At 30.8% G+C, this 19,339-nt stretch overlaps 1 protein-coding gene across 1 annotated transcript in view; it reads left to right on the forward strand.

Annotated features, from left to right (window-relative positions):
- LOC118179507 (neprilysin-1-like) overlaps positions 1 to 19,339 on the forward strand; it is a 402,935-nt gene that overhangs the window by 177,083 nt on the left and 206,513 nt on the right. The gene's annotated exons all lie outside the window — the stretch shown is intronic.

Here is a 19,339-nt window from a genome sequence, read left to right on the forward strand (position 1 = left end):
ACAACGGTATCGTTCTTTCTATTGTTAGATACAATTCTCACAATCTAACTTAACTGGTATCGGATACTTCCGCTGGTATTGTAATAATTTGTAATGTGTATTTTTCTACTTTGAGCATTTATCAATGTAAGTTAAAAATGTTTTACATTTATCTTATAATGTTTAATTTTAAATATTCATCTTCTGTATTTTATCAACTTTATAATACTTTTGAAAGGAAAACATTTCCTATTTCTCCGCATGAGAAGAACAGTGCGTTACTAACGCACAATTATTTTTTTTTTTTTTGTCTTTGATTGTGTACAGCGAACGCTATTTCGACATTTTTTCAATCCTAATCGATTGCTCGGTAGTGAATTTCATAAATATCTACTGAAAAATATGTATCAGAGTATGGTGGGCAAAAATAGGCACAAATTGTTGTATTTACTCTTAACGTCTATATATATATCAATAGTAACACTGGCTGGATGAACCGGTGCAGGTAAAAGTGTTGGAGCACCAAAAACTTCATTAAAGACCGAGCAGGTATAGCTTCCAGTCGCTAACCTACTATATAAAGAATAATAAAGCTGATGATAGTTCTTTAGAGGGAGGTTTAGAAGTTTATTATTAAGAGAGGAGGACTAAAAAGGGGAGAAAGGTTATTAGAAAAAAAGGAAAAGAGGAAAACTAGAAGAAGGGTCATTAGAAGGGTTACCATGTAATGGGTGAATCAATTACTAGGCCACCGGACAAGACAAGATCTCAAAGGTATTGCATTGTACCTTTGGGAGAGGAGGAAAATCTAATAAAACAAGTTTTACATTAAGCTAGCATAGAATATATTATATGACAAATTTAGAATAATACTTAACATAGAAAAAATAGAATATAAAATATAGAATAATACATAATGTGTCATATTTTCCAAATTTGTAATAAATTGATAAAACATAAAATATATGACAGATTTAAAATAATACATAAAATATAAAAAATTAAATATAGAATAATACATAAAGTATAGAATAAGACTGGATGAACAGGTACAGGTAAAAATGTTGAGAACACCAAAACTTCATTTAAAATTGCACAGGTATAGCTCCCAATCACTAACCGAATAGAGCAAAGAGGGAAGAATAGAAGAAGAATAAAGCTGATGATAGTTCTTTAGAGGGAGGTTTAGAAGTTTATTATTAAGAGAAAAGGTCTGAAAAGGAGAGAAAGGTTATTAGAAAAAAAAGAAAAGAGGAAAACTAGAAGAAGGGTCATTAGAAGTGTTACCGTGTAATGGGTGAATCAATTATTAGGCCACCGGATGAGACAAGATCTCGAAGATATTGCATTGTATCTTTAGGAAAGGAGGGATAACTAATAAAACTTTTACATTAAGCTAGCATACAATATATTATATGACAAATTTAGAATAATGATTAATATAGAAAAAACAGAAAATAAAATATAGAATAATACATAATGTGTCATAGTTTCCTTGGAATAAATTGATAAAACATAGAATATATTATATAACAGATTTAAAATAATACATAAAATATAGAAAATAAAATATAGAATAATACATATAGAATAATACATAGTAGCAAAGTATAGAAAAGTAATGTATAGAAAAGTTATGTATTATTATATACATAAAGTATAGAATAATACATAAAGTATAGACTAATACATAAAGTATAGACTAATACATAAAGTATAGAATAATACAAAAGTGTTGGGAGCACCAGAACTTCATTAAAGATTGCACAGGTATAGCTCCCAATCACTAACCGAATAGAACAAAGAGGGAAGGACAGAAGAATAATAAAGCTGATGATAGTTCTTTAGACGGAGATTTAGAAGTTTATTATTAAGAGAGGTGGACAGAAAGGGAGAACGATTATTAGAAGAAAACTAGAAAAAGGGTCATTAGAACGGTTACTGTGTAGTGGGTAAATCAATTATTAGCCCACCGAGATGAGACCAGATCTCGAAACTTTGTACGGTTGGGAAAGGAGGGAAATCTAATAAAACGAGTTTTACATTAAGCTAGTATAGAATAGATCATATGACAAAATTAGAATAATTCTTAATATAGAAAAAAAAACAGAAAAAATATATATAGAATAATACATCAAGTATACAATAACGCATAATGTGTCATTATAACAAAATTTTGAATTTTCCAAATTTGGAATAAAATGCTAAAACATAGAATATATCATGACAAGTACAGAATAATACTTAAAATATAGAAAATAAAATATAGCATAATACATAAAGTACGTAATATATCATATAATAAAAGTTAGAATTTTTAATAAAGTGCTAAAATATAGGATAATACATGATGTATCATATAATAAAATTTATAAAATAGAAGTATAAAATGTAGAAGAGAATAATATTGCATATTGTTCATGATCACAAATAGTTTTCAGTATTCATTAGGCAGAGTTCATGAGTCATTCAAGTGTTCATGATTATAGAGTTCATAAAAGGTTCGTGGTTTAAGTTCATATATTTTACATGATTCATACTATATTCATAACTCATTTTTATCATGACTCATCTTTTCATTTCTAGTTTACTGTCATGACTCAGATTTTATATTTCATTTTGTTTATTATGGATTTTGTAACGCTTTTGTTGTTACGATCAATACAAGTAAGTATTTGTTACAAAGATCCATAATTGATCTTTAAAATTCTACAAGGTTGAAAATTAAATATTTTGTTATATTTCGTTTGTTGTAGATGTTATTACTCGGCATAGATTGCATCCAATTCTGTTAAGATTTGGTGAATTTGTTTTCATATTAGAATATTTGAATTATTTCTTATTAGACTGGATTAACAAACGTATTACCCATAAAGTATTGTTATTTATGCTTAACGAATTTAAAACTTTTTCTGGAAAACTTATAATGCATTTTCATTAATGGCTGCCACATAGAACAAAAACCTCGCGGAATACAAATTTCCGACATTAGCGCTTAAAAGAGCATTCCGTGGGAAAAGAAAACTCCAAAAACTAAGCTTAATTAAAAAATCGTTTTCGAGTAGCGAGGGAAAATATAGCCATAAAATAAAAACAATGTAGACCCGGAGCAGACGACTTCCTTTCGGTAAATTGAAAACATATTTAATGTCGTTTAGCGGAACATTTATTTTCATTCGCAAACGTTTTATTTCTCTAATCTTCGATGATTTACTGTTCCAAATTGCCAGTTAGGCACTGATTGAACATTTTAACCTTCCCCAATCTGTTCTTCTGACCCAGCGACGTTGAGGAAATTGGTTATTTTGTTATTATTTTCTCGCGTACGTTAAACGAATTAGCAGTTCTCGAATAATAATTTCAGGAATAGTTTTCAGCAGAAATAATTCCAATTCCGTAATTACATTCTTTGGCCTCTGCATTAAAGAGGTAATCGTTTCTCAATTATTATATGCTTCGAGTCGCTTAAACGTTCATTAACACTTTTGGAAGACGTCTTCCCATTTCTTTTAAAAAGAAATATATGTTTTTTTTTCCAATTAGTTAAGTGTTTCTGCACTTTTGTATTTCCTTATTATGAATAATTATAAGAAAATGCGTAATTATATAGCCAGCAATATTTTTGCGAAGCTGGAATATTATTCGTAGACAAAACTGAAGCAGGGGATTTAAATATTAATCGATGTGTCATGCTTATATTCGTATTTTAAAGGTTTATTGCCAAATTAATTTATTTTAAAAAGAATATTTTGAAACTAGCTATGTTGCCATCAAACAATGTATAATTCATAGTACGTGCAGTAATTAAAATTTTATCCTCTTACACATTTTTAATAATTAATTTTACATATTTAAAAGGTCTTTATAAGCATATTCAGTTTATCTACTCAATATAAAAACTTAGCAGACACAACTCATTTTTCACCTTGTGTGTCCTGCTTATAGTTTTTTTTGTACGCAAGAATTATTACGAAAACATGTACTATATATTTAAGTATATTTAAGTAAGGATTAAATAGTCAAAGAATTTCGAAAAATTGTTGTAGTTTCCCTTATGATACAATTTGAACCGAAAAATTTACTAGATATTCTAATAAGAGTTATCATATAAATCACATTTAAATGTTTCTATATCTTTTATAGTAAATATTTGATTAGGACACCACATGACTTCCTTATACGTCCTATTAAATTATATACACATTTTTGCTGCACTTCATTAAACTTATTTATTTCAATAGAGATATATTTCTCATTCAATCAGTTCAATTCTCATTCCGCGGCAAAAATACGTAGCAACTCAAAAATTTTCATTAAAAATTGTAAAATACAGAAAAATAAAACATCAAATACAGTCTAAAACAGTTTTTACAATTACAATTACCGTCTATCGGAAATTCTGAAGATATGCTCTTTTTCAATATATTGCTGTTTAATTGAATTTTATGGTTTAAGTGCGAAGAACAGGATTTTTAATAAATAAAGGTAACACACAAAACGTTAAAAAAAACACCCCTTTGGACGTAATATAAGCTTTTAAATTATGAAAGATAATTTTACATAATGAAAGCTTTCAGATGTTTTTCATGATTTTTTAAAATTTATTTTATATAATAGTTTATATATAACTTATAAAACAGTTAATACCTAACATTATGAAGCTTATAAAACAAAATATGCCACTGTATATAAAGATAAAAACGGTATGTATGTCATTGCATATAAAGATAAAAACCATGGTACCGATGTAGATAAGAATCCTAGGAATCACTTGAGAATAAATATTAAATAAATCTCTACTGTAACTCATTAATTGACTAGAACTGATAACTTGAAAATAAATATTATCTTATCAGATAATGCTTCATTCTAGTCAGATGATATGTTATTACATTAAGTTTTGGAAGATGTTCAAAAAAAAGCTGAAAATTAGTTTATTTCCTTAGATTTTGATATTAAATATGTTTTTCGAATTACTAAATTTCTCAAAATAAGAATTTTATGAATTAAATAAATGAAATTTTCCAATCAGTAAAGCGTTTATATACTTTCACAAATTAATAATTTAAACTTTTCCTACACATTTGCGTGGGTAATTCACAGAGATAGCTGTAATTGATATTTTCGTGGAGCAAATATGATAAAAATGTTGTTTCAGGCAGTATAGAAATAGTAATCACCAAAACTGTCTATTTTTGTATTGCATATTTTCTTTACATCAGAGAGAGAAGTATTTAGTTTAGTTCATTGATATATGTTAAAAAGTGATATATGTCAGTAAATTTGTCGCCTCAAATTCTGGGTCTAAATGCATAACCTGCTTTATTTCAGTTTCTGAAAGCATATTCAGTATTTCAAGATTTTAACTTATAAATAGCTCAAAGAGCGCGTAAAATGTTAAATATTGTACTTAAAAATCCCTTCTATCCCAGTGTGAAAACTGTTTCCATAAAACTTTCTACTTTACCTTGAGAAATTTTGTAATGTTTAAAGAAATACAGCAAGCTGCCATGTTTTATATTATGGGAGCAAACAGAACTGACTGAAACGAAGGCATAATTAGAAAACAAACAAAAGATATATTGCTCAACAAAATAAAAGTATCTTTCAAAAAGCGCCGTAAAATAATTCCATTTATCAAACTTGTGTGATCTAGATTTCTAGATCGAGATTTTTAAAACAACAGATTTCCTTTACTGCATTTCTAATACCATATTAGACCATACTTTATCATTTGATGTATAAGACTTATAATTAAATATTAATATCAGTTGTTTATACACGACGTCTGAAATAGTTTTGAAGGAAAATTATAAGCTCTTTCCAGTATGCCTTCGTGGTGCAACGGTAGCACATTCGGTGCCTATACGAAAGGCCCAGGTTCGAGTCCCGGCGAAGGCACTGCACATTTTTCACATCTCCTTCTTCAAAATAACCTAATGATTCTACAAAATAACTTACTGCTATTTAAGAAATTACGCGCTCATAAGCTTTCTCTTGAATAGATTCTTTTTTACATTTCACAGATTAATGACATGAATTTGTTCAGTGCTATCGCAATATATTAGTTCGGTAAACAATAACAATAATCTGAAGTTACCTACTTTTGAAATAAAAGTTATATTAATTACTCTTGTGGGCAAATATTTTAAACATAGTGAATATGTTTGTTGCAAAAAGCCCAGCTGCGGTAAGATAGCTTCCCCACAAAGCATGTTTAAGGTTGCCAGAAAATGGCAATGAAAGGCAGGATTGCGAGATTTGACGAGAAATCGCCCATCTTGCGACATTTGGCGATGAAATTGGCGATATACCATAGACGGAGCGAGAACATTACCAGAAAGATTTCTTACGGATTTCCCGAGAACGTTCTCGAAGGCAGATCAAAAGCTATAAATAACCTGCCTGTACGTGGAGTAGCAGTTTATCGTGAAGAGTACCTTGAGTTCAGCAGTAGTGTTTTGAATTCAGAGATTAGCTCGAGAGTGATCGACCGAGTCGGAAGCTGTATTTTAGTGTTTTGCCGTGAAGCTGTCTTCACCGTTGTAGCCTGAAGGCTGTGTTGCTGATTGTTTCAGCGTGTTTGTCGTAGTTTTTCGACGACTGTAAACGGGTCTTTAGAACTCTCCTGTGTAATACTGGCGAATAAATTGTGTTTTGATTCTCCATCAAGTGTTGTCACCAATCACTTCAAACCCACGAACCCGTAGAACGCAACAATATGTATTTTGTGCTTGATAATGGAATTACATTGAATGCGAATTAGGATATGCATGTTAAGAATACGCTTAGTAAGACCGATATTTAATTGAATAGCTCGCATTGTTTGAAATTTGTTAGTGGAAGTATTTTCAGCAGCATCGAAGTTTTATTCAGAGAGGTGTTTTTTGAAACACTGTTTAAAAGCTTTATTTTTCAGATTTGTATTCTGAATCCTGAAGAAGAGACAAAATTAAAATAAAATGTTACTCAACACAAAATAAGCAAAATTAAGGTAAAAAGTAATGAATGTAAGGAACAATGAAGGTAATTATTGCATTATTAAATAATGCTCAAATTCTTTATCACTTTTCATTCTTAAGCATAATATTTTACCCTTTAAGAATAGTTTCTCTTTTAACATTTATCTACTAAATACACCATTTATATAAAAACAGATATTATGGAAAAATGCTAATTACGGTCAGCTGTATGTGAATTCTTTGAAATGCATTGAAGCCTGTATAAATTAAGAAATACATTTTAATTCAATTTGAAAAATCTGCTTACTCCAATAGTTTTCCTCGAATAATTCGTAAGTACATACTTTGATAATAATATAATATCTTTCTCGGTAGTAACTACTTATCTTAAGAGTTTTAACTTTAAAGAAAGTAAATGAACTCCAGTTCTTTTCAAAAAGAACGATAAATCTTCGAACCAAACACCGACAGACTTTTGATTTAATAAAGAAATAAACACAGACGTGAAATGTTGCACACGGAAACTTAAATCAACTTCGAACTGAATCGAAAACTCGATATTCCTTTTAAAGCACTTTCTAAATCTTTTACTCCTAGTATAAAGCAACAAAATGGCCTTTTCTGCGTCAAATCATTTGTTTCCGCTTTTCCCTCGAAATCCTGCAAATAAAATCAAATCTGGAAAAGCAATTGTTTCGTTGCTAGCAAAAATGATACTTGTGCTTCCTCATCTTATTACAGTGAGAAAAATTTCCATTTTAAATAGTTTCCCCTTTTTGAAAAGGATGGAAAATAAGATAATATAAATTGTCAGTGGTTGCGTGATTGTTTCAAAGAAAGGATGCTGTTTGCGAATCTAACAGTTTTAAATAAGTTTTAATGCGTTCTTTCTTCTGAAAAGTTAAATAAACCTTTGAAGTTTGAGAGAAAATTTAAAAGTTAATTTATTTGCCCAAAGTGGAAATAAATTAACGGAAAGAAAGAATAATGTTTGCTTAAACTCATTTTGTTTTCTGTTTATTAATACATTTTCTTATTGATAAATAGATGTAGTTACGTTTGTTGTTCTTACGACATAAGCATCGTTAAGTAACATAAATGTATGTTAAACGACGTCGTGTTTATGTACACGTTGCACACACACACACACACACACACACACAAAAAGAGGGGACAATTCTACAACTCTCATTCTACTAAGCCAAATGAGAAATTGTGTTTTTAATGTCTTGAAAGCGCAATTAAGGATTTATATTACAAGATTTATGCATAGTATTGTTCTAACGTAGGTATTCTGGCACAAAATCGAATTTTTTTCAGAAATATCATGCCCATGTTTTTCTTGTATTTTGATTCTACAACTCAAATTACGCCAAAGTGTCAAGTTTTGTAAAAACTGCACGAGTATTTTAAGAAATTAGCTCTCAAAATTTTAGTTCCTCCATGTTTATTCAATTTCATTTATAGTCCGGAATTTAGGTTCAATCCAAATAAAATTCGCAGTTATCTTCTGCTTTACGCTTAAATTTATATATTTTAGTTATTGTTATAAATTTTACAATAACATGTTTGAATTAAAACATATAAAAGTTTTACCATTACCTTAAATTAAACGTATTTATAGGCATACCTGCAAATCATTAGAGTTCTTCATTCAAAATTTCAAAAGATATACGTGAATTAACACATCGGCGCATTTTGAAATTTGATATATTTTTATAAACGCGCTTTACGCACTTTGTTAAACTTGTTTGAAAGAATGAACGATGCATATTTTTTACGTTCGTGAACAATGAAAAAATCTGATGTGTACACCACATGACTTTCTTGTACTGAATAATAAATTATACGCATTTTTTCTTGCATTTCATTTAAACTTATTAGATTGAATTAAACCTACTTCGCCGACAGCGCATACACCACAATAGAATAAATGCATTCTTTGAAATTCACTTTGTTTAGCATAGCGACACTCTGGCGCTAAGGTTTACTTAACAGTATTATACTTCGTTCATATTATAACTCAGAATGCACAAGATTTATGTCATTTAAAGAATTATCTAATCGTTGCCACATGTTGTATTCAAATACTATAATAAAGCTAGAATGATGTATAAAAGAAATTAAGCAAACAAAACAAAAAAGAAACAGTTTTTCACAGACGATTGAGTATTTCTCATTCAATTAATTCAGTTTTCACTTCGCGACAAGGCAAAAATACATAAAAACTCAAAATATCTGTATTAAAAATTACGAAGTAAATCTAAACGCTTATTTCCTCGAAAAAATTCCAGAAAGGATTAAGCATGATTTAAATAATAAATGAAGGCGTTATCTTTGTTGTTGCGAAGCTAAGTTTCTCTAGATTGGCAACAAATCCGCTATCCTGCTGTTTCAAATGTAAACAAGAGCAATGGCCGCCATCAAAAACATTATTAGACTTAGCGGCACTTAAACAATTTTAAAATTGTTGATAATTCTAAAAATATTGCATACAGATTTACTAAAGGCATAAAAACCTTAACCGGAAGATAAAAACAACATAATACAATCATTTTTAAGGAAACAAATTTACAATTTGCAAACATATAAGAGTAAAGCCACTGAGATAACTCAGCCGGATAACAGAGTGGATATATATATAAATATATTTATATACGTTTGGTGCGGCCGATTGCAACCAAAATACGAGGTGCACATCTACATGTTATAGCAGTCCTATATACAAAATTTCAACGTTCTGAGGCTACTCTGTTTTGAGTTATGCGAGATACGTACGCACGCACGTACGTACACACGTTTGTACAGACGCCACGAAATATTCTCTTCGAAATTCCTTTTAAAGCAGTTTTATAATTTTTTTGGAGGAAAAGAGTGTTTTATTCTGTCCTTACGTACAGATATCACGGAAACACATCGTTAAATTGCATTTGAAAGAGGTCAAAATGGGATATTTTCGTTGAATTATGCTGCCTGAAACTTTTCCCGATTACAATACTTCCTTTTTACTTTGTACAAGGAAGTAAAAAGGATAAGGAAATAGGTCACTATAAATTAAGAAATTCATTAAGTGAATTATTCTTGGCAAAATCTGAAAAAAAAGTGCGCCCACATAAATTTTTAAATATCTTGCTTTCATTAAATTTCATAAAATGTAACATCTGCGGATAATTTTAATCGAAGAATTGAAATATGAAAAAAAAAGCGATATATTTATTCAGAAAACGTCCGATGTTGTGTCAAAATACCTATCTTAGAACTATGTATAAACATAATACGCGCTCTTCAGAGGTGCTCTTTTGAGACATGAAAAACGCAAGTTAAATTTCGTCATTTGCCCAGTAGAACGGTATCCATTTTGTTTTTCATTCTCTTTTATGCAACGTATACATCTTCTTGAAAACGTATGAACAAACATTAACTCTTTATATATGTAAAATAGAAATCAAAGAAATCTTAAACGAACAGTTACATACAAATTATGATTTCACATATATGCCCTTGAATCTTATTTTATACGTTTTCCAAGAAACTATTATCTAGTGAATGACAAAGCGAATTTAAAATTTTGGAAAACACAAAATAGCGAAATAGAGAATTGTAGCAGTTCACTTTTGTGCCAATAATTAGTTTTAAATGAGCAGATTCATGTATATATATATATGTATATATATATGTGTGTGTGTGTGTGTGTGTGTGTATTCTTTTAGGAGATGTTGAGAGTTCAAAAAGAAAGATTCTCCTTGTAAGAAAAAAAATTAAAGTAACTAACTTAAGTACAAACTTAATGTAATTAAAAGCTTTAAATATGGTGAAAGCAAAATTAAGAATACAAGTCAGTACGGTTTTAACGCGTCTACATACGAACTATTCTATCCAAAGTCGATCAGTATTATACTCGTAAGTAAGGCGATGTAGCTACGCGTAATCAAAGTCCTTCAGTAGTTGAAACGGAAATCTCTAATTGCTAGATAAACAAATCGAAAGTAAAAGAGACAAAAGGAACTTCTATTTAACGTCTGAAATATTATGGATTTCTAAGCCTCCTTTCAAGCCTTAAAGAGACTAAATGTATAAAATAGACTTTAAAATTGCGTCCAAAAGAGATTAATTTCAAAACTTAAAACCAGGACTGAATTAAAGCAATTAAAAATAAGGGGTAATACGACAAATGCCGAAGAAGATGCTGTAAATACATTTCCCATCTAAAAGAAGGAAACAATTAAGAATTTTCGTGATAGTGTACATGAAATTAGCTTATATTGAAATTAATAGCACTTCTGGGCTAAAAATCTGAAAGACGTAACGCCCAAAGGGACGTTTTTAAAGTTTTGTGTGTTACCGTTATTTATTAAATATCATGTTCTTCGGACTTAAACCATAAAATTCAATTCAACAGCAATATCGCAAAAATAATTTTAAAGTCACATATCTTTAGAATTTATGATACACAGGCTCGCGTGCTGGAGATAAAAAGTTTTTTGTCCGTACTGTGTTGCCATTGCTCGCTTTTAAATTGTTGAATTTCTTAATCAAAAACTCATAAATGCTTTACAAAATATGGAACAGATAATAAAACAAATTCCAAATTAGGGCATCGAGATGCCCATATTCGGTAGAGGATTACGTTATTCAAAATTTGATGTCTGTAGGTGCCGCTGTTTTATCACAGTGCAAGAAATATACATACATCTATGCAGATTCTTCATTATTTAATTTCTTTAAATATAACACAGGGCGATAATATTTGGTGTCAACAATTTCAAAAGTGATTCTCCGTTTACAATGAATTGACGCAAAATGCCAAACCGAAATTATTAGTCCATCTGGGCTAACGCCCTTTGGGCTAAAAAACATCCCATCTAGAAACTTCATGAAAAAACAAAAAGAAAAGAAGCTGCGATGCGGTTAAAATACCAAATGATAGCTTAACTGTTACGCTAAAGAAAATACGTAACGAGATTGTAAATGGAATGGCGATCAACAGAGCGTGCTTGGCGCATGTAGCTCTTCTCCAAGAAGGGTTAATGTATTTTATGAGAGTTGCATGTTAGCCTCGGAAGAGGAAGGCTGTAGAGTTTGCCCTGCGGTAGGAGCAATGTATTGCTCTGAGTTCACTATAATGCTTTGAGCCATATTTTTAATAAATGTTCGTTTCGTCTTGCTAAATGGTGCCTTATTAAACCACGAAGCCATTACAAACATAAAACTCAAGTGCTTTAAATAACTGTTTGCTGCGATTTAGTGGGCAAATATGAAGGCCTGTGTTATAGAAAATCAATTATAGGTTCAAATCTTATTTTTGTCACGTAGTAAAAATTACATTCAAGACAAATAACTTGGTTTCTAAAGCTCCTTTGTTTTTACATAATGAATGTTGCCTCCAAAATTCTCTTAGTGATCTATGTGATAATGTGAAAATATCTTTTTTCCCTTGAAATATTATATCGTTATTGCCTCCATTGGCATGAGAGTGACTACAACTTCTAAGCCATTATTTTCTAAAAACAGTCTCCCAGAAATATTGGAAACTATTTAATATTAAGTTTAGAAATGAAACTATTAGTGACTCGAGGGAGCAAGAAGTTTCTAGGTATACAGCAGCTATTGAAAAAAATTCTAATGATGATTTTCAAAATCCTGTGAAACTTTTAACTGAAGCAATCTTTAAAATTGAGAAGATCTTAGTTCTAATCATACTATTTAAAACGATATAGAAGAATTACAGGATTCAGACTAAAACAATTTTGAAGTCTTCATGGAACTACTTAATAATGCTCGTGTGAATACAACAAATCAATGGAATATTAAAATAAAAAAAATATTCCAGAGGAGATAACAAAATATCGCATAGTATACATAGCAGTTTGGAATCATTGAGTAATTGATATAAATCTAGACATTAATGAAAGCATGCTTGTTCGATCAGGTTTAGAATCATTTTGCTTTGCATTTTAGAACTAATGCAGAGACGAATTTTTTTAAGCCTCTTCAAGTGATTTTTGGAAACGTTTTATTAGTAACGAAATTAAACTAATATACAGTAGGTAAAGTATGGGTTCAATATCTATGTTGTCTTTAGAACATACCTTATAACCAGTGTGACCTATTATCCGAGGAAGGATGTAGAACACCGGTTCTCAAACTGTAGTACACGTACCACTGGTGGTACATTGCAATATTTTTAGCGGTACAAATTTTACAGAAAAAAATTAAATGAATGTAAAATTGTGCCCCTTTTAACATTTTGTTTTAATCTTTATTTTTTAGAAACGCATACTATATTTTTCAAATTTTTAACTTTTATGGCTCTATCTTTAATGTTGAAATGACGACTTTTCCAAGAAAACTTCACAACATTCACCGTTTTTTTTAAACCGTGTTGTATCTAAAATGTCATAAAGACAGAATGTATATATTTTTTAAACGTATCTTGTCAATGCTGGCCCTGTGACTCAGGTGTCTTATTTGCTTAATATATGTATTATTTATTACTCACTATTTACCGCAATTGTTATATATATATATATATGTAATAATAAAATTCCATAGTCAAGAATACACTTAAAATTCTAACTGTATGTTCTTTTCATTTTTAATGGCGACGTTCTCTTATTTGAAAGTACGTGGAATTAAATCCACAGCCCCGTAGTCAAGTTGTTTTTACCGCCTTTTCTACACGTACAGTTATAGAGTGTTCTGGAAATATTTAAAGCGAACTGGATTGGCTGACGAGGCTGACGTTATTTCTTGGAAGCTCCGCCTTTCCAGAGGCTATAAAAGGATTCGCAAAAGGAATATCGGGGCTTTTTTCTTAAATGCCACGATGCAGTAAACTTCATACAAAAAGTTATTAGTTATTCTTTTTACTTACTCCGGATATCTGATTTTTGTAACTGCTATTTTTCCTGAATAAATGGATCCTGTTTTTTAAACTTATCGTCTGATTGTTTAGGCTACGACTAAAGCTGATACATCACACACACACACGCACACGCATATATATATATATATATGTGTGTGTGTGTAAGATATAACAAAATAGTATGATGGCTGCTTTAAAAATAATTGGCGAACTCAAAATTAGCATTCTAAATTTGATGCTTTATTCCTGAATTAATCTGTTCCCCCAAATTCGAAATTTTTCTACGTTATGTAACGCTACTAACTGACCAATCATAGATTAGCTATACTTGTACAGCAAACTTGGTATAAAATACCCTTGGCATCCAATTACGTTACTTCTTCTGCTAGGTGTTACCTTGCTTCTCCTCGCTTTGTTTCCCCGTCTAAAATGCCTGCGTCTTAATTTTAAAACTCAATGTACACTGGGGGAAAAAAAAGACAGTTTTATATCTTCCGTTCTACTGGGCCTATTAACAAAATTCAAACTGCGTTTTTCATGTCTCGAAAGAGCGATTTAATATGTATATTAGATTTATATATAGGATTATTATAACATAGGTAGTTTGACACAAAATCGGACTTTTTCTGAAATAACATGTCAGATGTTTTCCATATTTCGATTCTATGACTAAAATTATGCCTAGATATTAAATTTTGTAAAGTTTGATGCAAAATTTACGAAGAAATTCAAAAATTTATCTTGGCATAATTTTCTCAGTTTACGCCAAGAATAATTCACTTGGCGAATCTCTTAATATGCGGCAACCAATTTTTCTTTCCTTTCCATTATGCTGGAGAGGAAAAAGAAGCACCTCCTTCCTACCTTTTTACATTGTGCATTACGGAATAAAAGGCCACTGCGTTTCTACTTCCAAATAATTTTAGAAAAGTGTCTAAACCCCATTTGATGTTTTTAGCGCTTTTAACAAATATACCACATTCTAAAACGCGCCAACATATAAATTCACGTAAATCTTCGGAAATTTTGGATAAAAAACTGTAATTTTTGCATGTATGCTTAGAAATACGCCTACTTTAAGATAATGGTAAAAATTTTATAGATTACTAGATGACCCGGGTATCGTTGTTTTGCCATATAAATTATTTCTAGGGAATATTTTGGCAGAAAAACATATCTTATTGTAAGTGTGTGAGGATGTGGTACATGAGTGAAAGAGGCATGAAGCGCTGTGAACGATGACGGAATATAAAAATAACAAAACACCAAACATTTATTTTTTTAATTTATGGTAATTTATTCTTTAAAATTATATATATCACTAAAACATGTCAGTCCCTTAATGCAATAGAGTGTACAATATTTTTTGTTAGCCCATCTTTAGCTAACACAAACAAACTGGATGGTTTGCCCACTCGAGAACATGCCACATAGCCGTGTGAAAGACATGGTGTGCTCAAATCTAAGCCACAAACAGACATCGTTTGGCCTTGAGACGTATTGATAGTCATTGCAAATGCCAATCTAATTGGAAATTGAAGACGTTCAAACTGAATCGGCACATCTGTGGGTATAATAGGAATTCATGGTAGTAATATATTTTTACCTCGGACACATGCCATTTAAAATGCTGGCTTCGACGTTTTTCATCATTTTTTTAATGACTAATCGCGTGCCGTTGCACATCCGTGGTGGGTTCAAATTACGAAGCAAAATAATCGGAGATCCAACCTTCAGTTGTAAATTATGCGGTGGCAAGTCTGGCAAATCCAATGATTTCAAAACCTCTGTTGAATAATTCACAGCTTCGTTGGCATCGCAAACTGTATCAATAGATTTGTATGACACCAAGTCCCCTGGCAACAAGTATTGTATCTCGAGATTCAAATCGTTGACGTCCACATTTTTTTGCTGCTAAAATTGCTATTTCTGCCAGCCACTCATGATTAATATATCGTGTCTGTACATTGGGAAATATCTGGGCAATGAGAGCATCTTGCGAATAAATGATTGTGCAGAAATCGGTCGGTAATCTTATGTATCCAGTTTAATCTAAAGTAATTTTTCCATCGCCGTTACCTAACAGTTACTTTGAGAATGTTTCTGCGGACGGATCTTAAAGCATTTGAACGCGCATATTTACTTTCAGTTGTACTCTTTATGAAATCACTTAATTAAACGTGAGAGCTACACTCAAAACTAATAATTTTATTAATTATTAATAAAATAGGAATAAATAATTATAGCCCTGCAAATTAATTATAAATTAAATATAATTAAAATGAGAGTTTTTCTCTTTTAAAATGATTCTCACAAAATGTTGCACGCACTGACTATAATATTATAGTGTCGTTTAATAATAAACAAATTAATAAATTATAAATAAAAACTAATAAATGTATAAGAATAATTTATACGTGTAACACAATAGCCGTTGTTGGTGGAAGCTCGTGACACGTGTTGAGTATTTTTGAGGTTATATGAAATCACTTAATTAACTAAACGTGAGAACTACAGTCAAAGTTAATAATTTTATTATTTAATAAAATATGAATAAATAATTATAGCCCTGCAAATTAATAATAAATTTACTTGAGAATATAATTAAAATGAGAGTTACCCTTAGATAGTAAACTAATAATTGTCGATGTACAAACAATAATAATGGCCGAAAACTGTGTAGGGAGGGAGAGAAGGCTTATTGTGTGAGAGACAGGAGACCAGCTTTGGTCTCATCCTTATTCCGTGCTGTTTACTGGGTGAGAAGTGACACCGGTAGAAGCCTGGCGGGGATAACTGATCAAGTGAACTATTCGAGGGAGACCCAATCCGCCTTGTCCCAGCGGAACCATATGATTAAAAATAGTTAAACCGTCCTCTAAACCATGCTGATAAAACATCACAGAAAACATAAAATAACCAACCAAAAATAAAGAAGGGTTAGTAGAAAAACTAAAGATAAGAAAATGACACAAAACACAAACAAACATTTACGCAATCAAACAATCACAGACAAAAACACTCACAGAGAAGCAGTTTCTGTCACATAATAAAACTCGCTTCAAACAATAACTGATCAAGGGATAATTGATCAGTTACCGACCAGGGTTAAAAATTATTAAATTACTAATATCGCTATTGAAAAATAGGGGTTGGTGGTAGAAGAGCGAAAATTTAGGGTTGTATGTATTTTTTAATGCCACATCATAATAAAATTTTAAAAAACTTTGGGGTGAACCACCCTTATCACTTAGGGGTATGAAAAATAGATTATGACTGATTCTCAGACCTAGCGAATATACATATAAAATTTCATAAAAATCGGTCAAGCCGTTTCGGAGGAGTGTTGTTACAAACACTGTGACACGAGAATTTTATATATTAGATAATTCAAAACGTTTTTTGAAAAATTTCTAAAAATTATTTAAAAACACAAATCTTAAAAATTAATCGTAAAAACGGATGAATTTTATTTGGAATGAACCTAAATTTCGAAATGTTAAAAGAAGAATGAAATAAGTTTAATAAAAAAAAAGAGAGATTAATAAATGTATACCAAACTCAAAATTAACACTGAGGAGCTAAAATTTTGAGAGCTAATTTTTTAAAAGCTACTGGTGCGTTTTACACAACTTGGTAGTTTGGCGTAATTTTAGTCGAAGAATTATTATATGGAAAACAATTTGTATGTTATTTCAGAAAAAGTCCGAGTTTTGGTCTAAATACCTATATTAGAACTATGCTATATATAAATCTAATACATATCCTAAGTCGCGCTTTTGAGACATGGAAAACGCAAGATGAATATCGTCAATCGGTCCAGTAGAATGGGAGACTGTACCCTTTTTTTCGCGAAGTAGACACATATTTTTGTTTCATATTTATGTGGGACAAAATGTGAAACGTTTGAGAACCCCTGATGTAGAACTATGTGATTATAATACTCGTATGCAGAAGAAAGTCAAATTTTTAACAGATAGCTGCTATCCTGTGAATAAGTCTGTAAATAGTAAACCTCTATGTTTTATTGTAGTGCACTGAGTTCTAGGAAAAGAAGTTTTTTGTGCATGGTGACCATCTACTGAAAACGTAATGGTTGTATTAACATAATATTTTAAAAGTATTCAAAGCGTTTGTGGTCGAATGAAATAATTATCAATGAATGAATTTTTGCCAGAATTCAGATATGGATGCTCATATCTTTCTGTAGTATTTCTAAAATGCCCGAGAAAATGTTTTCCGAAATGGCTTTAAAACTTCGCAGTGACTATGGAGGTTATAAGAAAGCTTACGGTTATCTTTAACGTGTTAACAACAAACATCCTTTGGATTCCAGAATCTCTTAAATCAGTATAACTGCTTCGACAGTGTAGTGATTAGCAATGCCGAGTAGATTTGTTTTTTGTGGCAGAGGGGGGAATTTGGCGTCGAATTCTGTAACAAGCGTTGACGCTTGTAACTATATAGTTCTTTTGCCTCAGGAATGCTCTCAAATTCTGTCGAGTTGAAAACTCTTTTGGGAAACGATGCTAAGGCAATTCTGGTACACGATCCTTGGAAATTATCCCCTCAGGTTGCTTGATCAAAAGTGGGGTGAAACTAATTTTTTTTTTTTAGTCCAAAGGGATTTGAATCCCGAAGGACTATTAGTTTCGTTTTTGCATTTTGCGTCGGACTCATAAATGTCGGTTCACTTTTCAAATTGTTGCCACAAAATATTAGAGTCCTGCATTATATTTGAAGAAATTAAATAATGAAAAATCTGCATAAATGTATGTATATTTGTCGTATTGTGATAAAACAACGGTACATAGAGTCATCGAATTTTGAATAACGTAATCCTCCAACGAATATGAGCATGTGGAAGACCATATTTGAAATTTGAAATTTGTTTTATGATCGATTTCCTATTTTTTAAAACTTTGACGAATTTTTGATTAACAAACTCAAGGATTTCAAAGCGAGCAATGGCAACGTTGTGCAGAAAAAACATTTTTATCTCCAGCGCGTGAGTCTCTGTATCGGAAATTCTAAAGATATGCTCGTTTTAAAACTATTTTGCGATATTGCTGTTGCACTGGATCTTATGGTTTAAGTGCGAGGAACATGATATTTAATAAAGAAAGGTAACACACAAAGTGTTAAAAAACGCCCCTTTGGACGTAATTTAAAATCTGAAACATTTCAGTTTTTTTTTTTTTTTTTTTTTTTTTTTTTTTGCAACAGCGTTCCTTCATATCTTTGTCGCTAACAAGCTTATTGTCTACCAACCCATTATTATTCATGAGACCCTTCCCCTTGTTGTCTGCCCGCACATGGAGTTGAGTGATGGAATATGTTATCTTAATATTAGAAAATAAGTTGAGATGGTATGTTACTGAATAGAATTTTTTTTCTAATTCTCAGAATTTTTTTTTTTTCGATTTTTTGGTGAATGATAAATTTGGTTACGTTTTCATCAAGTCGTTTCGTAATAAGGAAATGGTGCCAAGAGTAACATAAATTTTTTATTTTAGCTGATTATTGCTGAATT

The sequence above is a fragment of the Stegodyphus dumicola genome, chromosome 12 (genome assembly GCF_044657685.1).
Source record: "Stegodyphus dumicola isolate Sdum_Otavi_A_Nest chromosome 12, ASM4465768v1".
NCBI lineage: Eukaryota > Metazoa > Arthropoda > Arachnida > Araneae > Eresidae > Stegodyphus > Stegodyphus dumicola.